Below are 20670 nucleotides of genomic sequence, written 5' to 3'. Positions count from 1 at the left end.
GAGGTATAAGTAGGGGCAAGCAATATATTCGATACCTCATCCAGAAACGCACGCTCTCGAAACCTAGACAGCAAGTTACACCACGATGCAGAGCGCCTCTCTTGCAGAGTCTGCCACTTGAGTTTGCTAAACATCTCCGTAACGCTATCGCGCTTACCAAATAAACCGGTGACGAAACGCGCCGCTCTTCTTTGGATCTTCTCTATCTCCTCTGTCAACCCGACCTGGTACGGATCCCACAGTGATGAGCAATACTCAAGTATAGGTCGAACGAGTGTTTTTTAAGCCATCTCCTTTGTTGATGGACTACACTTTCTAAGGACTCTCCCAATGAATCTCAACCTGGTATCCGCCTTACCAACAATTAATTTTATATGATCATTCCACTTCAAATCGTTCCGCACGCATACTCCCAGATTTTTTACAGAAGTAACTGCTACCAGTGCTTGTTCCGCTACCATATAATCATACAATAAAGGAACCTTCTTTCTATGTATTCGCAATACATTACATTTGTCTATGTTAAGGGCCAGTTGCCACTCCCTGCACCAAGTGCCTATCCGCTGCAGATCTTCCTGCATTTCGTTACAATTTTCTAATGCTGCAACTTCTCTGTATACTACAGCATCATCCGCGAAAAGCCGCATGGAACTTCCGACACTATCTACTAGGTCATTTATATATATTGTGAAAAGCAATGGTCCCATAACACTCCCATGTGGCACGCCAGAAGTTGCTTTAACGTCTGTAGACGTCTCTCCATTGATAACAACATGCTGTGTTCTGTTTGCTAAAAACTCTTCAATCCAGCCACACAGCTGGCCTGATATTCCGTAGGCTCTTACTTTATCAGGCGACTGTGCGGAACTGTATCGAACGCCTTCCGGAAGTCAAGAAAAATAGCATCTACCTGGGAGCCTGTATCTAATATTTTCTGGCTCTCATGAACAAATAAAGCGAGTTGGGTCTCACACGATCGCTGTTTCCGGAATCCATGTTGATTCCTACAGAGTACATTCTGGGTTTCCAAAAACATCATACTCGAGCAAAAAATATGTTCTAAAATTCTACAACAGATCGACGTCGGAGATATAGACCTATTAGTTTTGCACATCTGCTCGACGACCCTTCTTGAATACTGGGACTACCTGTGCTCTTTTTCCAATCATTTGGAACCTTCCGTTCCTCTAGAGACATGCGGTATACGGCTGTTAGAAGGGGGCATGTTCTTTTCGGACTCTGTGTAGAATCGAATTGGTATCCCGTCAGGTCCAGTGGCCTTTCCTCTGTTGAGTGATTCCAGTTGCTTTTCTATTCCTTGGACACTTATTTCGATGTCAATTTTAACACGGGTTATGTATCACGAAGCAAATACCGTCCGCAGTGGCGGAATGTTACGTGATATCACGTACTTATACGTTTGTGACTATTACAGCGTCATCTATCACAAAGCGAAATAAGTGGTCCAACTAAAACATTCATATTTCTTTACGTACTACACGAATATGTAATAAAAAATGGGGGTTCCTATTTACAAAAAACGAGTTGATAACCGTTTGACCTATGGCAGCGCCATCTAGCGGGCCAACCATAGCGCCATCTAATTTCCCCCTTCAAGCTAGACGAGTTTCGTTCTTTGTAGTTTTTTTCGTTTGATGCTTATTTCGTGAGATATTTGGCCCGGTCACTATCAATGGACCACGCTGTATAAAGGAGACTGCATGCAAAACACTTGGGCGGCCATTCGTGAGTAGTGCTAGAGTCTGCGGGGTAAATATTAGACTTACGACATACAAATAGTTCAATAGTGCCGCTAGATTTGTTAGCAATAGGTTCGATCAACAGGCAGGTATTGCAGAGACGTTCCATGAACTCACTGGGAGTCCCAAGAAGTAAGTCGGCTTATCTGGCGAGACACTGTTCAGAAAATTTGGAGAAACGGCCCTTGCGCCTGACTGTAGAACGACTCTGTTGTCACGAGCGTACTTCTCATGCAAGGACCACTGGGACGAAATAAGAGAGATCAGAATTCGCACAGAAGCGTCCAGTCCTGTTTCCCTCGCTGTATTCGCAAGGGAAATAGGAAAGGGAACGGCCAACACCCGTACAAGGTACTGTAACTGTAGCTGCCAGGTATTTATACTTTTGCGATCTTTTTTTTTATATCGACTGAAGCGGGATTATTATCCGAAATTCCTACGCCCTTAGAACTGTGAAATTATTTTTATTTAATTTAGTGGTTTCACTTCATTTATTCGATAGCGTAATAAGAGTTTTAGAATGAATTTACATTAGCTATACAGTGACATAATTTCAGTGTATCCGCGCTTTATCGTAGTATCTAATGAGCTGTCTAATGAAACAGTTACAGCGTGTACAACCCACGAACTATTTACAACTGCTAAATCAACGAAAGGCAACCGAAGTCCTAAGAGACAGCCACACTCTCAAGCAGAAAATTATTCTTATCCACATGTTGCTAATTCACAGTATTCAGTATCTATCAGACGTGTACGACGAATTTTGTCAAATGAAGACACCTTGAATTCAAGAAGCAACGGCAGAAATCTGTTCCAACGCCGAAACATAAATAAGCTACCTTGGAGTGCGCTAAAGAACCGTATTTCATAGACTTCAGGATGGGATAAAGTGATCTTCAATGATGACGAGAAATGTAGTTCAGAGCGGCTGGCTCGTTTTCAGTATTATTGGCTTGATGTGAAAACAGAAAAACGGATAAAATCGAGCAGAAATTTTGGTGGGGAATTGTTATGATTTGAGCAGTCTTCAGCGATATGTGTAAATCGCGCATTGCTTGACTGAATACTACAGTGAACTTTAAATTCTACACTGAGACACTAGAGACAGAACTGATTAGAATGTATGAGGACCTAGGGAACGAAAGTCTAATGTTTCAACAACATCATGCATCTGTGCAGGTTTCTGCTACAACCAAAAGTGGTTCGAAGATAAAGATATCGATGTCTTGCCCTGGCTTGCACGTAGCCCGGATATGAACCCCGTGGAAAAACTGTTGAACACTTGCAAGGAGTGTTTATCGCAATGGAAGAAGGCTGGAGACAGTATGTGAGCTGAAAACTGCGTTAAGATAAAAGATTGGGCGACAGTTTCACTGCAAGAACTACAAACCCTAACAAAATAAATGCAGAAGATAGTTTTTGACGTCATTACGAAGAACAGAGGTTGGACAAATTACTAACAATGCAATAACACAACAGTACAGTGAGTGCGTTTATACCAATTTGCGCCCCAGAAATGCAAAAGACTTACGTTGGCAACTCGTGATATGAAAGAAACTATGTAATCCCGTCATGATTATTTATGTTGTTGTTGTGGTCTTCAGTCCAGAGACTGGTTTGATGCTGCTATCCATGCTACTCTATCCTGTGCAAGCTTCTTCATTTCCCAGTACTTAGTGCAACCTACAGCCTTCTGAATCTGTTTAGTGTGTTCATCTCTTGGTCTCCCTCTTCGATTTTTACCCTCCGCGCCGCCCTCCAATACTAAACTGGTGATCCCTTGATGCCTCAGAACATGTCCTACCAACGGATCCCTTCTTATAGTCAAGTTGTGCCACAAACTTCTCTTGTACCCAATTCTATTCAATACCTCCTCATTAGTTATATGATCTACCCATCTAATCTTCAGCATTCTTCTGTAGCACCACATTTCGAAAGCTTCTATTCTCTTCTTATCTAAACTATTTATCGTCCATGTTTCACATCACCCGATTTAATTCGACTACATTGCATTATGCTCGTTTTGCTTTTGATTATGTTCATCTTATATCCTCCTCTCAAGACACTGTCCATTCCGTTCAGCTGCTCTTCCAGGTCCTTTGCTGTCTCTGACAGAATTACAGTGTCATCGGCGAACCTCAAAGTTTTTATTTCTTCTCCATGAGTTTTAATTCCTACTCCGAATTTTTCTTTTGTTTCCTTTACAGCTTGCTCAATACACAGATTGAATAACATTGGGGAGAGGCTACAACCCTGTCTTACTCCCTTCCCAACCACTGCTTCCCTTTCATGTCCATCGGCTGTTGTAACTGCCATCTGGTTTCTGTACAAATTGTAAATAGCCTTTCGCTCCCTGTATTTTACCCCTGCCACCTTTAGAATTTGAAAGAGAGTATTCCAGTCAACATTGTCAAAAGCTTTCTCTAAGTCTACAAATGCTAGAAACGTAAGCTTGCCTTTCCTTAATCTATTTTATAAGATAAGTCGTAGGGTCAGTATTGCCTCACGTGCTCCAACATTTCTACGGAATCCAAACCGATCTTCCCCGAGGTCGGCTTCTACCAGTTTTTCCATTCGTCTGTAAAGAATTCGCGTTAGTATTTTGCAGCTGTGACTTATTAAACATAGTTCGGTAACTTTCACATCTGTCAACACCTGCTTTCTTTGTGATTGGAATTATTATATTCTTCTTGAAGTCTGAGGGTATTTCGCCTGTCTCATACATCTTGCTCACCAGGTGGTAGAGTTTTGTTAGGCCTGGCTCTCCCAAGGCTGTCAGTGTTCTAATGGAATGTTGTCTACCCCCGGGGCGTTGTTTCGACTTAGGTCTTTCCGTGCTGTGTCAAACTCTTCACGCAGTATCATATCTCCCATTTCATCTTCATCGACATCCTCTTCCATTTCCATAATATTGTCCTCTTGAACATTATTTATATCTTATATATATCTACGACTTCAGTCATAAATTCGATACGATATGCTACAGACACTGTACTGTTACTGTCATACGAACCCTGCCTCTACACTGATTTCCACTACTGTACAGCGGGAACCAAGGAGGCCCGATGGCACTGATACTAACAGTGACGCCTTGATGTGTGAAGTGTTGAACCGGAACATTAGCCTCGAACTCATTCTGTTTCTGATCTCTACTACGCAGACGTGGGTGATGTAAAGCCGTCGGCACACGGACCGTGCTGTCGAACGTTCGTTGAGCGTGCCAAGTTCAACGTGCTGCTGAACGCTCAGGAACGATGCTACTTGAGCGTACGGTACGTGGGCCCCAACGTGGTATACGCGATCGCAACGTACTCCAGCGGCAGTTTGAGGGATGTTTCTAGTTCGTAAATCACACTGTTTGCTCAACGGGTGCGCGTAAAATTACCTCCATCGTCCACGAAAAGGAAAGTACCATGTCCAATCAATAAGGACACAGGCTTATAAAAGTTGCATTGCAAACAGTGCGGTACAAATTTGGCGTAAGATAAACATTATTTTCATCATTCCCACATTTAAGTAAAACCCCAAGGTCAGTCTTATTTGATCAATGTTCCTACCCAGTAGCAGAATCTTTGCAACATCTGAATTACGAAGCGTAAGAGAAGCAAAATATCCTTATACAAGTAGCGCAAGCTGTCCTGTAGATTAAGCCAATCGAACCAAGTCACCCCTCAAGAAAGGTGAACTTATATTTACATAACATCAAATATTATAGCATATACTTGTATAAAACTAATAATAAAGTATCAGAACGTAATAAAGAAGCGGATGTTAGGGAAAAAAAATTTGGGAGTGTTAGCACGCGAACCACCGCCTCAACAAAAACTCATTATCAGCCAGAGACGCTACTCATTACGCTTTTTTTTTACTCATTTTGTTCGATATTGTTCGTTGTATTTGGTCTGGGCGGACGTCACAAGACATCGGTTCAAGTTGATCGTTGATTCTTTGACTCAGTTTTTTTTTTATTACAGAGAGCACGCAGCCCTCTGACCGAACACGCTTTCTTTTTTTTTTCTAATCTCATTTTGTTTGCTTTTGGTCGTTACATCTGCTCGAGGCGGACGCCGTAACACGTCCATTTTTGTTCGCTGTTGATCTATTAACTCAGTTTTTTTTTTATTACAGATGGCTGCTAACCCTCTGACCGAACACGCTGAGCTACCGTGCCGGCATGCTAAACCAACAACATTACCCTTCTGCTTAATCATATTGGTGTTACCACGTACTGAAAACGTTAATCGTAGATAATTATGCTACTAATTGAAATTTAATCATAACAAACTGTACCAAGAACAATGGGTTTTGGGTGGATCTTCAGTGTGTCGCTGCCTTCAAATAGCCTACTCTCATAATACGCAAGTTACAATAATTCTTTTGCCACGGATATTATGTTTCTCATTATTTTATTGGAACGAATCACACACAACTAACAACGGGTTTTCCAGTGCTTCTCAATGTGCTGGTGCTCAGAAACGGCATATGTACATATAGGCTTGAAATGAATGCCAATATGGCGCCTCATAACTCTGTACTGAAGGGAGACTGCGCGCGTATGACGTAGATGGTGTTGTGCTATCTCATTGGTCAACGCTCAGACGCACGCTCAGAATATCTGACATGCCAGATATCGCTCTCCACGTTCGGAAAGACTCCCGAACGTGCTATTCCACGCTATGACGTCAGAAACTCGGCACGCTCGTTCGGATGCACGGTCAGTGTGGCGACTTGAGTGTTGGGCAGTTGTTGAACCGCAGTCAGGGGTGGTCCCGGATGGGGGCTCCTCGTCTGGTGCGGACGCAGCTGCGGCCGGGGCCGGATGCGCGGCAATCACTGCTCCAGACACACACACACACACACACACACACACACACACACACACACACATTGGTGTTGGTGGCGGTGGTGTGGGCGGCCCCCTTGCCATGGCGTGATGCGCACGCCGCCTTCTTCCCGCCAGAGGCGCCAGCTGCGTCTCCTCCGCTTTCTAATGATCATGCCGGCCGCAGAAGACTCCTAGAGCGCTTGCTGGAAACGGGGACACCGCTCCAGAAAAAGAGATCATTGCGGACCGCGGGTATCCAGGAACATTTACTCCAGACACCTCCAGCAAAGTCGAAACAAGGCCCCCGGAGTAGACAATATTCCATTGGAACTACTGACGGCCGTGGGAGAGCCAGTCCTGACAAAACTCTACCATCTGGTGAGCAAGATGTATGAAACAGGCGAAATACCCTCAGACTTCAAGAAGAATATAATAATTCCAATCCCAAAGAAAGCAGGCGTTGACAGATGTGAAAATTACCGAACTATCAGTTTAATAAGTCATGGCTGCAAAATACTAACGCGAATTCTTTACAGACGAATGGAAAAACTGGTAGAAGCCGACCTCGGGGAAGATCAGTTTGGATTCCGTAGAAATGTTGGAACACGTGAGGCAATACTGACCTTACGACTTATCTTAGAAGAAAGTTTAAGAAAAGGCAAACCTACGTTTCTAGCATTTGTAGACTTTGAGAAAGCTTTTGACAATGTTGACTGGAATACTCTCTTTCAAATTCTGAAGGTGGCAGGGGTAAAAGACAGGGAGCGAAAGGCTATTTACAATTTGTACAGAAACCAGATGGCAGTTACAAGAATCGAGGGACATGAAAGGGAAGCAGTGGTTGGGAAGGGAGTAAGACACGGTTGTAGCCTCTCCCCGATGTTGTTCAATCTGTATGTTGAGCAAGCAGTAAAGGAAACAAAAGAAAAATTCGGAGTAGGTATTAAAATTCATGGAGAAGAAATAAAAACTTTGAGGTTCGCCGATGACATTGTAATTCTGTTAGAGACAGCAAAGGACTTGGAAGAGCAGTTGAATGGAATGGACAGTGTCTTGAAAGGAGGATATAAGATGAACATCAACAAAAGCAAAACGAGGATAATGGAATGTAGTCGAATTAAGTCGGGTGATGCTGAGGGAATTAGATTAGGAAATGAGACACTTAAAGTAGTGAAGGAGTTTTGCTACTTGGGGAGCAAAATAACTGATGCTGGTCGAAGTAGAGAGGATATAAAACGTAGGCTGCAATGGCAAGGAAAGCGTTTCTGAAGAAGAGAAATTTGTTTACATCCAGTATTGATTTAAGTGTCAGGAAGTCATTTCTAAAAGTATTCGTATGGAGTGTAGCCATGTATGGAAGTGAAACATGGACGATAAATAGTTTGGACAAGAAGAGAATAGAAGCTTTCGAAATGTGGTGCTACAGAAGAATGCTGAAGATTAGATGGGTAGATCACATAACTAATGAGGAAGTATTGAATAGGATTGGGGAGAAGAGAAGTTCGTGGCACAACTTGACCAGAAGAAGGGATCGGTTGGTAGGACATGTTCTGAGGCATCAAGGGATCACCAATTTAGTATTGGAGGGCAGCGTGGAGGGTAAAAATCGTAGAGGGAGACCAAGAGATGAATACATTAAGAAGATTCAGAAGGATGTAGGTTGCAGTAGGTACTGGGAGATGAAAAAGCTTGCACAGGATAGAGTAGCATGGAGAGCTGCATCAAACCAGTCTCAGGACTAAAGACCACAACAACAACCTCCAGCAACTCACTCAATCTCAGTAACCTCTCGACAATGCAGTAGATAAAGAAACGTTTGTAGGACTGGTTAACAAGTAAAACGTCATCAGGTTACCCTCCATTCACAGGCTGTTGCACGCAGCGTCTGTTATTTTGACTTGTAAATAATAGATTTCAGCTATCAGTCGTCCTTTGGAATTTTTATTGGCAGATCTAGATTTCAGCTAGAAACTAGCCATTCTCAATGCACTATCATTTTTGGTCAATGCATGTAATGCCTGTTGGTCGGGCTTTGTTCGTTGAATGAACTGTGGACAAAGCCCGACCAACAGGCATTACATGCATTGACCAAAAATGATAGTGCATTGAGAATGGCTAGTTTCGAGCTGACATCTAGATCTGCCAATAAAACTTCCAAAGGACGACTGATAGCTGAAAGCTATTATTTACAAGTAAAACGTCATATCGAAGTTGAATTTTCTTCTCCCGCTTCAAGTTTACTCCTCCATTATATTCTGTCCATTGCTGCTATCCGCCATCCGCCCACATGTACTGATGCTTGGTTTAAATCTTCATGGAGGCCATCCCTCCAACACGTGTTGGGTCTCCCTGGGGGTCTGTAGGTGTGAAATCCACATGACTCGCCCATTGCGTTAGTTTGGCTTTGACAGTTCCTGCTATGTTGGGCTGCTGGTATAGTTCCTCAAGCTCTCGGTTGTATCCGATCCTCCATTCCCCCTTGTCTGGTCTGCATCCATAACAGGACTGAAGATCTTCCGAAGCACTTTTCTCTCAAAAACGCGGGGCTTATGGAAGTCCTGTTTCCGGATACTCCGTGTCTCACAGCCACATAGAACAACAGGATGGATCACGGTTTTGTGTAGTCGAATCTTGAACTGGACTGAAGCAGTTGTACCAGGCCGTGGTAAGATTGGTTTCCTGCTTGTACTCTGGCATTGATCTCTGCTTCAAATGACGAGTCCTCAGTGAAAAGAGCCGGTAGGTACTTAAATTCATGCACTCTCTTGGAGGATTGGCCTCCCACCTGCAGTGATTGTTGATGACCAGCAGTCTCTGACCACACTTCATAACGCCCGACGTACTCTGTCTTGGCTTCGTTGAACTGAACTGTCTTGGTCAAGAAAATAAAAAAAAAAATTCTTTACTGCTGTCATATGTTCTGTGCTGTGTTACTTGAGGTAGAGAACGTGCGCGCGCGCGCGTGTGTGTGTGTGTGTGGGGGGGGGGGGGGGGCGAGGGGGGGTGAACCAGAATATGAAAGCACCATATACACAACATACTGCCATCCTTAATGCGGTGTAGGAAAACCGTTATCACTCAAAACAGCTTCTGGTCTTCTCTGAATAGAAAAAAAGAGTCCTGTATAGTTTCCAAGGGATGTCGGACCATTCTTCCTGGCAAGTTGGGGTAACAATGATGGAGGTGGACAGCGATCATCCAGCCTTCTCTACAAACTAGACAGCAAGACTGAAGAATATTGAGACCTGGTGACCATGGTCGGCAGGGGAGATGCAAGAAGTCATCCTGGCGCTCACAAAGCCGGTCCTGGACAATGCAAGCTGTTTGACCAGGGACCCTGTCGTCTTAGAACACATCACCACCATTGGGAACAAACACTGTATGATGGGATGGTTCTGATGAGCAAAAATGCTCACACAATACTTGACTGTAGTACGACCCTGCAGAGTAACCATAGGGCTCGTGGAATGCCACGATGTGGCTGCCCAAATCATAATCGAACCCCTGCCATGTTTCACTCTTGGGACGTAAACTGCTAGAGGTTGGAAAAAATGTGAAAAGACTCGCCCGACCAGATGAGTTTCTTCCATTGCTAAACAGTCCAGGTTTTATGGCTTCGGCACCACCTTCTTTCTGTTACGTGCATTTGAATGACTGATGAGTGGCTCTGAAATTCTAGCTCGCCCTGCAGTTCCCAGCTTTTGGAGGTACTTTGGTGTTTCGATGCTTACAGGGTTCGCCAATGCGACATTCAGTTGGGCAATGACTTTTGGAAATGTTCTCGTTCTATTTTTCGTCACAGTCCTCTTCAGTGACCTTCTGTCACAATCATTCAACACACACTTTTGTCTGCGTTGTGACTTAGTGGATGAAGTTTCTCCACTTTGCCTACATGCATCATGACTGTTTGATACGGTGCCTCTTGAAACACCGAACACATCGACTCCCATGGTTACGGAGGCACCCGATGTACGAGCACGATCATTTTTTTTACCTTACAATTCACTTAGCTCCCACTTGATACACTCACAACTACAGAGAACACTGTTTTAATCACGACAGACATATGAAACGTATTGAGAACACTCCACAGGTGCCGTTCGTGGTGAAATAAAACAGCGCAACCTGCGGGCTGGGGTACCATCTGTATGTTCAAACAGCAGCCATATTGGGTCGATACCGGCCTCAATCACAATGCGCTCCAATTTCAATAGTGGGCATCCCTTTTAAGATGTCCTACGTCAGGGAATTTTACCTCGCACGCAGTTACGTCTTGCAGGCGGCTACAGATCGGAATACGTCGGCTAGACGGATCTATGAAGCTCTCCTAGGCTGTCCACCAGCGCACAAACTGGAAATACGGATGCCAACGGTCGTGTGGAAGCAGGTGTGGGCGAATATTAACAACCCATTCATGCCCATTCATCGGGCATCAGTTCGCTGTGGTACACAGTAGTCAATGACACCTTTCCGACTAAGCAGCGACTAGCAGACATTCACCTTAGTCAGTGTGGAGATGCTGACACCAGAAACCACCGTATAGAGTGTCGCTACGTGCGGAAAGTATGGGAGTTGTGCCGATTGATGGTGTGGGGCTTATCAACCAAACTGGACCTTCCAGTGTGACACCAACGTGGATTCTCTTTCCTGACTTTAAACTGCATCCAAGAACGCAGAGCAACGCCGTGGCCTGGCTACTGGGACACACTGCCTACGCTATCTTTGAGTTACAACAGAGTGACGCCGTGCAGGACGTGGCCTACCTGTGGAAATGTCATCAACGACTGAACCGTTCACCGAAGCACAGCGAACATTTTGTAAACAGTTTCAGTTGCGTTATTGTATAGTTATCAGAGGATGTATCTGTTATAGTGATATCCTTGCTAGAAGTATCCATTTGTTTCCTATTTTCATTAAAGTTTTCCATTTTATTTTGCCTTATTACATGATACAATTACTTCAATTTGTTTAAATTTCACAACTCATACACATGTATTGAAACACGTATGTGACGTAGCAGCGATGGTGAGGCATGATAAAATCTTTGACCAGATTGCCTTTTATCGTGGTTAGTCTGCAGTTGACCGCGCGAGAGTTGCGAGCAGCACTCTGTCGGTAGCAGTAGCTCAGTTCAGTTGCGTCCAGTAGTCGTTGTGCAGTATACTCTGTCGGTAGTAGTCGTCGTGCGAGCAGTCTGTCCGTGGGCAGTCTGTGAGCAGTCCAGTATGTCAGTAGTAGCAGTCGAGTGCAGCTGTGTGTGAGGAGTCGGCGGGCGTCGACATGGCATTCTGGTCAAGGTACAGGACGAGGTATATTATTTTTAAAATGCGCTCAGCTAATTATGTAAATCAACTGTAACTAATTTGTGCAACAATCGCCCCAATAATAATTTTGATTTCAAAGCAATTTTTACAAAAAAAACCATTTAATTGAACTAACGATTTCCTTCCATTCCCTTTAAAGAAAAGTTTCAGTTAAATTTAAAAAAAATAAATAAATATTATTATTTGCAATGCATTTCCTCCAAGCTGTGGCCAAAATAAGAGCAGAAATTTGACATGCAGTTTCAATGAGGTAAGAAATTAATTCTGATTTTTTTGCACAGGACCAAAGACCGATATTTCGGTTTAATTGAGTTATCATTATCACTGAAGTTTCATTAGCATTAAATTGTTTTTCATTATTTTCGTGACAGCTTATACTTTGAGTCAGATTGCGATTCTCATTTTTTATTGTCATTAAATTCAATTGCTAGGGAGGTTACGCTTGGCTCCCATTTCTATTAAAATAATATCTTTAAATTTTTGTGGGGAGCTTACAGTATATTAGGATTGTTACCAAAAGCATTCTGTGAATAACTTGTCACCCATTTCAATTGTTTTTGTTTTCAATCTGTTTTCTTTAAAGGATATCGATTCTGTATAATATTGATATGCTACACAAAATTACATTTCCGTTCATGTATTGTACTAAAGATGTTATGTTATAATGATGTAATGTTAATAAATAAATAAATTACAAAAAAAGCGCGTCCTTCGGGCGCATAATTTTTGGAAGTCGGGATTGCGTTCGCGCTGACCTGACGGAAAAAAAAGTAAATGCATGTCTGGTGGTGTTTCCTTGTTTTTGCCCAACCCCTGTGTGACACTAGTACAGAACTGATCCATGCCAGTTTTCTTGACCAAGACAAGTGTTAATTTGGGAATGACGTTTTACTTGTTAACCTCACGTTCCGAGGTGTTCTCATTATAATCTATTTTCACGTAGAGTTCAAAACGGTACTTCCTACCGAAACTAGTCATCAGTAAAGCATTCACTATAATGATATTATTGCTAACTTTGCCTTGATCAGAATATGCAAACGAAAGTAGCTGATCTTCAGCTGTGGGAGTAGGATGATATTTCTGAACGCGGTCTTCCTCCACTCAAATAAGGCAAGTATGTAGACTTTCACTGCGATGCCCTTTTTTTTCCGACGTTACGGGTGAACTTGCAGTACAATCTCAATAGATTTGCTTGAATGTAAAGAACGGCTGCGTTAGTATTAGTTTCATGGCTAGTTAACTTCTAACAGCTTGCAACAGCAACTTGAATCAGTTTAAGTTTCAAATTTGCTCTGATTTCGTTTTCAAAAGACTTAGTAATTCTGACTTTAAAAGTGTTGAAATCGTGCTTGACCCATCTTTATTCTCCCTAAAGTAAAAGGGCATAGTCTCATGCTAGGTGCAGCCAGTATCATCTTAGTTAAGACAGAGAGGGTTTCGATTCGTTCCTCCAGGACTGGCGACCATTTTCTTTATTATTCAATGTTGTTACAGAAGGACTTACGCAACCTAATACTGTATTCGTCCTCGCCCCCAGTTGTGTGTGCTTTAGCACCTCTCGTAACATAAAACAATCTGAAATGTAACTCAGACAAGCACTGAAGAGATAGGCCTAATTGAATACTCGTTCTACATCGGCCACCTGATTACTAGCTAGCTGCTTTTGAAGATGATGGGATTATTTGCGGCAGTTTTCTCAAGATTCCGGCCACGGTCACTGTATTGTAAAAAAATTAGTCATCAGTATTTCCTGTATCAGTAATAGTTTTATTAATGTTTATCGTCAAATGTAGTTTCGCTTTTCCAAGCTGTTCATCTCGGTAGCTTACGCGCCTGTGGTAGTTTAAGGCAGTAATACGATTACGAATGTTCGCAGTTAAAAGTTTAATAAGATATACTCAGTAAAACAGGAAGGGCCAGACCGTTACAGGTTTTGGTGAGAGTAAGGTGAATGCCGGCGATATCCCCGTCACCCAAACTCCCTCGTGACTTTCCGAATAAATTCCCCTTTAGCAAATACAGGCCAAATCCTCACCCTGGCCCATCCTATATCACTCCATATTCCCCTCTAAATATTTAGCACAGAGCGCAACCAAACAGCAAACGAATGATAAAGGAAAACCATTGGCTAGGACACCGCATTAGGAATTTGGTGGAAGGATGGAAATTACTAATCTATCTACATAAAGAAGAGTGTCTGTTTCTTTGTAATTCATACAAAACTGCAGTTTTATTATGATCTCGATGGAATTTTGCACACTTTACCTTACAGACAAGAGGAAGATCATTGCCTACATAAGTCTTCGTGATCTGACTTGAAACGTACACTGAAGCGCCAAACAAACTGGTATAGGCATGCGTATTCAAGTACAGAGATATGTGAACAAAGCAGAAGAGGGCGTTGCGCTCGGTAATGCCTACGTAAGACGACGAGTGTCTGGCGCTGTTGTTAAATCGGTTACTGCTGCTATAATGGCGGGTTATCAAGATTTAAGTGAGTGTGAAAGTGGTGTTACAATCGGCGCACGAACGATGGGACACAGCATTTCCGAAGCAGCGATGAAGTAGGAATTTTTCCGAACGCTCATTTCACGAGTCTACCGTGAATATAACAAATCCGACATCGCCGCGGCCGGAAAAGGATCCTGCAAGAAAGGGACCAACGGCGACTGAAGAGAATCGTTCAACGTGACAGAAGTGCAACCCTTCTGCAAATTGCTGCACATTTTAATCCTGGGCCATCAACAAGTGTCAGTGCGCGAAACGTTGAACGAAACATCATCGGTATGGACTTTCGGAGCCGAAGACCTACTCACCGAGCCAGGTGGCGCAGTGGTTAGCACACTGGACTCGCATTCGGGAGGACGACGGTTCAATCCCGTCTCCGGCCATCCTGATTTAGGTTTTCCATGATTTCCCTAAATCGCTTCAGGCAAATGGCGGGATGGTTCCTTTGAAAGGGCACGGCCAATTTCCTTCCCCATCCTTCCCTCACCCGAGCTTGCGCTCCGTCTCTAATGACCTCGTTGTCGACGGGACGTTAAACACTAATCTCCTCCTCCTCCTCAGACCTACTCGTGTACCCTTGATGACTGCACGACGCAAAGCTTTACGCGTCGCCTGGACCCGTCAACACCGACATTGGACTGACGATGACTATAAACATGTTTTCTGGTCGGACGAGTCTCGTTTCAAATTGTATTGTCTGGATGGACGTGTGCGGGTATGGAGATAAGCTTATGAATCCATGGACCCTGCATGTCTACTTCAGACAGTAGTAGAGTCCATGGCGTGCTCGTGGAGGCCCTATACGATATTTGGCAGGTGTACCAGTTTCTTCGCCCCTTCAGTGTATATGTACGGAATATATAAAGGGGGAAGCGTGTTATTAGTAATTTCTAAAAGTTGTCGGCCGATTCACTTCAGATTTCTGTGCGATCCCTTAATGAACACATGGGCGGTCATAGGCTATACACTGTATATTTTAATATAGACAATATATAAATATAATATACCTGTATAAAGGAGAAACGTAGTTATCAAACATCTCGAAAACTACATTATGCATTAAAGATATATTACTTTCATTTATAATTGAAAAAGGAATGAAAGCATAATCTATGATGTAATTTTTGTTACAAAAATTTTGGCTTCAAATTGGTATACGTTTGCAAAAGTTAGAACTGGAAGCCTTGAATCCGCAAAACGATTGGAGTTTCCGATGCGGATTGCATTCGCTATGAGTATCAACGGGGAACAGTTAGTATGGTAGGTATTACATATCGCGGGAAACACCCGGCTCTGTAGATAGTGGAATATATTCCTGATACCAGTCACTGGATGGAGCAGTTGTCGCATACCAAGAAAGGTGTTCGTTATATGCAAGTTTATTACTTCGCCCTTGGGGAGAAACATGTCGCTATAAATATTTGTCAGTGCTGGATAATACTGTACATTCTTTAAATTAATGATGATCGATACAGAACAAACTTCCTGCAATCAACTGCATGTTTGACCACTGCTCACATGACACTATTGGCTTTTTACAGTAAAGGCCTACAGCGGAGTTGGAACGCTCGCAGAACAGGAGCTTCAAAGATCCTTACGGCAATGACAGGCATTAGATTAATAAGCTGTGGCCCTCTTTTCCGTGTTCCTGTTCCCCGTTCAACGGCGCGCAAAGTGGGGTGTTGGCCTAGGCTTTACGCTTCATCTGCCGTTACGCCACTGTGCGTGGGCAGCCAAGGCAAAAGTCTTTGTTCCTGTCGAGGCGTGCAGCCGCTCTCCTCCCCTCCAGTCTCCCCCCCCCCCCCTCCCCGAAAAAAACCGTGGTCATACCTGCTATATGAGAAGCGCTCAACCCAAAACAAGCTTATTCATCTCCTCGGGGTGAAACATTTTCGTCCGGGTAAATTTCCAGACAACGAGAGAATGTTTACTAGCTCCGTAATTTTTGCTAAAAAAAATAATTGCGTAGACGCTGCCGAATGATACCGGTTTTTGGTATACTCTTTTAAGGCTCTACTGGGTCGTTAAAGAGCAGTCAACTAGTAAATTAGACCATTAGTTTGAACCATTCTTTGTCCATTGCTGCTGCTGGTGGTGGTTGTTACTCTTCTTATTGTAGTTGTTCTCAGTGTGAAGGCTGGTTTGATGCAGCTCGCCACGTTATTCAGGCGATGTGGAGAGAATTTAATTAGAAAACGACACTAAAAGCGGTAGATGGTTTTTGCCATTTGGGCTGCTAAATCACTGCTGATCCCCGATGTAGAGACGATATAAAATGCAAATGGTTCAAACGGCTCTGAGCACTATGGGACTAAATATCTCAGATCATCAGTCCTCTACAACTACTTAAACCTAACTAACCTAAGGACATAACACACAATCATGCTCGAGGCAGGATTCGAACGTGCGACCGCAGCAGCAGCACATTTCCGGACTGAAGCGCCTAGAACCGCTCGGCCACAGCAGACGGCGTATAAAATGCAGACTCTGTAGAAACGTATTTCTGAAGGAAAAAAAAAATATTGTCAACATCTGTGGCCCTCGGATGCGAGTGGAGGGCGTTATCCACTACACACCTCGCTCAGTCCCCTTGGAGATAAGAACTGATTGACAAGGACGTCGTAGTCGGCAGATATTTTCGTTGCCTCAACGTTCTTAACTGTCCGTGCAAGAGCGTTCATGAGCTTTTTGTACAGGACAAACTGGATGCAATGATAATCAAACTTCAACGATTGGCTTAAAAAAAATTGGAACAAAATTACATTTACATAATTTTCTGTGAACCAACGAAGTCGAAATTCACAAAACAGTACTTGCAAATACAAAATATCACATCAAATATTTGGCCTCGAGCCTCAGATAATTTAAAGTTATATGTATTTCTGAATTTTATACAAATATTGTAATAGGCGTGATTGTAAACACTACTATTCTTCAAACACTACTATTCTTCAAACACTACTATTCTTCAAACACTACTATTCTTCAAACACTACTATTCTTCAAACACTACTATTCTTCAAACACTACTATTCTACCAACACTACTATTCTACCAACACTACTATTCTACCAACACTACTATTCTACCAACACTACTATTCTACCAACACTACTATTCTTCAAAGCAGTTAATTTTTCTACGTCCCTAAAATTGAAGGCGAAATCCACTGGATCAGAAATCCCTTGAAAGCAGCTCACTTAAAAAAAATTTACAATGTCATCAACTGAAGAATATTCATTAGTTGAAATATCACTACAATACTTTTGTAAAACACCACCATCGTTCCCATTCTCGATAAGTGTTCGGCAAGAGTATCCATTAGCTGTCAAACTGCAGTGAGACCCTTTATGGACTTTTCGACAGCTTATGTTAACTAACATTGCCAGATGTCTCATTCAGTTCTTTCAAACATTGCCCAAGGCATTTTCAGTTTCATATTAAATTAATGCAGTAAAATCTTTACTTTAATATTTTTCAGTTCTTCTTGTACAGTATATTTTACTAACTAGGCCCACATGATATATATTATTCGTATGCGTTTATATTTTTTACTTGTATGTTCAGTTACTAAACCTCAAAGCTATTTTTTTCACAAAATAGGTGGTCCGCAAAGCCCAAGAGATTGGGAATCGTTGCCATAAGGGATAAAAAATCGCTGTTGCAGCACTTGGGCTGCATATGAAGATTTTGTTGTGACTTAAAGGTCGTTATAGCGAAGTCTAAGCGTTCTCCTTGACGAACCGGCAAACTAGCAACTTTTTCCGTTCTCTTGTGCACTGTTTTCGTGTTTAAGAAAGGAAGCCACGCAAGGAAAAGACGTACGGAATACGGTAGAACTCGGGTAAGTGAATGATCACTACCCTGTCAAAAAGGAATGGGATGTCAGCTGGAAGAGGAGAGGGTGGAGTGTAGCCCCTCTGCCGCAGAGTTTCTGAAATCTGAATTCCGTCGAGAGCAGCGTCGATGCAAAGAGCTTTCTGCGAGTCGCTGCCCGCAGCCCCTAAAAACCGCCCCCTATCCCCCATGGCGTCGTCCTCGGCACGACCTTGCCCGCGTCTTCGACGCTGTTTCCAGAACCAATCGCTCGAGGGGTCGAAAGCCACTGAATTATGTATGAACACTTCTTTTGGGCGAATGGCACTGTTCCGTGTGCCACTATCTATTTCCGTAGCTCCCTGGGCTTCTCTAGAGCCACTTATGCGATTGTGCAAATTATATCCCGTAAATGCTCGTAGTTTACGATGGGCAAGCCTCTATTACTGCGAGACGGTGAGAAGTTCAATAATGTAGTTAGAGACGCTACGAATAACACACGTTAAAGCGGCTCATAATTGCAATAGTGCTGTGCAATATTAATGGCAGCTCCATAAAATTGTGCAGTTTTGTAATTAGATCGAGAAGGTGGACAATTAAAGACGCTGTTGGTATTTTGGCTGCTGTACTCGGTTGTAAGAAAACGGAGAAAAAAACATTGATTTAAAACAGGCGCCCGCCGGTATGGCCGAGCGGTTCTAGGCGCTTGAGTCCGGAACCGCGCGACTACTACGGTCGCAGGTTCGAATCCTGCCTCGGGCATGGATGTGTGTGATGTCCTTAGGTTAGTTAGGTTTAAGTAGTTCGAAGTTCTAGGGGACTGATGACCTTCGCTGTTAAGTCCCATAGTGCTCAGAGCCATTTGAACACTCCGAGACAAAAACAGAGAGAGAAAAAAAGGAAAAAAGAAGCAAAACGCAGCAGTTACGCAGATCACAAGTTGTTATGCGTACAGGTATCGACGAAAAACGCAAAACTGTAAACTTTGGCGCCCGATGACGCTGCAGCGTAGTTCCACCGCTCAACTGGCAGGGATAGAGAACAGGGGACACGTAAATCTGTGGGAAGGTCTTATGGTACCAAATTGCTGAGGTCTTGGTCCCTAGGCTTGCACACTACTTAATCTAACTTACGGTAAGGAAAAGACTCACACCCATGTCCAAGGGAGGACTGGAACCTCCGACGGAGCAGCCGACACGTCGATAGCTGGGCGTAGTCTACGCGTAATTCATTCCGTGTACTCAAGTGGACAGTAACGATGCCTCAAAATATCCAGGAGTAAACGTACCGAGTAATTTAAAGTCGTACGAGCACATAAAACTAATAGCACGTAAGACAGATGCCTGACTAGGATTCACTTGAAGTATCCACAGGAAATGTAGTCCACCCACAAGGATGTAGCTTACGAAACACTCGTTCGACTAATACACTATTGGCGATTAAAATTACTACACCACGAAGATGACGTGTTACAGATGCGAAATTTAACAGACAGGAAGATGATGCTCTGTTTCCTCTATTAATCCCGTCTCGTACAGATCCCAGATTGACAAGCAATATTCAGCTACACTACTGGCCATTAAAATTGCTACACCAAGAAGAACTGCAGATGATAAACGGGTATTCATTGCACAAATATATTATACTAGAACTGACATGTGACTACATTATCACGCAATTTGGGTGCATAGATCCTGAGAAATCAGTACCCAGAACAACCACCTCTGGCCGTAATAACGGCCTTGATACGCCTGGGCACTGAGTCAAACAGAGCTTGGATAGCGTGTAGAGGTACGGCTGCGCATGCAGCTTCAACGCGATACCACAGTTCATCAAGTGTAGTGACTGCCGTATTGTGACGGGCCACTTGCTCGGCCACCATTGACCAGACGTTTTCAGTTGGTGAGAGATCTGGAGAATGTGCTGGCCAGAGCAGCAGTCGAACATTTTCTGTATCCAGAAAGGCCCATACAGGACCTGCAAAGTGCGGTCGTGCATTATCGTACTGAAATGTAGGGTTTCGCAGGGATCGAATGAAGGGTAGAGTCACTGGTCGTAACACATCTGAAATGTAACGTCCACTGTTCAAAGTGCCGTCAATGCGAACAAGAAGTGACCGAGACGTGTAACCAATGGCACACCATACCATCACGCCGTGTGATACGCCAGTATGGCGATGACGAATACACTCTTCCAATGTGCGTTCACCGCGATGTCGCCAAACACGGATGTGACCATCATGATGCTGTAAACAGAACCTGGATTCATCCGAAAAAATGTTTTGCCATTCGTGCACCCAGGTTCGTCGTCGAGTACACCATTGAAGGCGCTCCTGTCTGTGATGCAGCGTCAAGGGTAACCGCAGCCATGGTCTCCGAGCTGATAATCCATGCTGCTACAAACGACGTCGAACTGTTCGTGCAGATGGTTGTTGTTT

At 43.4% G+C, this 20670-nt stretch overlaps 1 protein-coding gene and 1 non-coding gene across 2 annotated transcripts in view; both read left to right on the top strand.

The window, feature by feature from the left end:
- Positions 1 to 20670, top strand: part of LOC126473486 (lysophosphatidylcholine acyltransferase) — a 700767-nt gene that overhangs the window by 282941 nt on the left and 397156 nt on the right. The window lies entirely within an intron of this gene.
- Trnaa-cgc (transfer RNA alanine (anticodon CGC)) lies at positions 14728 to 14800 on the top strand. Its single transcript has one exon. It is a non-coding gene; the product is annotated as a tRNA-Ala (tRNA).

Source organism: Schistocerca serialis, chromosome 4 (assembly GCF_023864345.2).
Source record: "Schistocerca serialis cubense isolate TAMUIC-IGC-003099 chromosome 4, iqSchSeri2.2, whole genome shotgun sequence".
NCBI classification, from domain to species: Eukaryota; Metazoa; Arthropoda; class Insecta; order Orthoptera; family Acrididae; genus Schistocerca; species Schistocerca serialis.
This window is presented reverse-complemented; position numbering and strand designations above follow the sequence as displayed.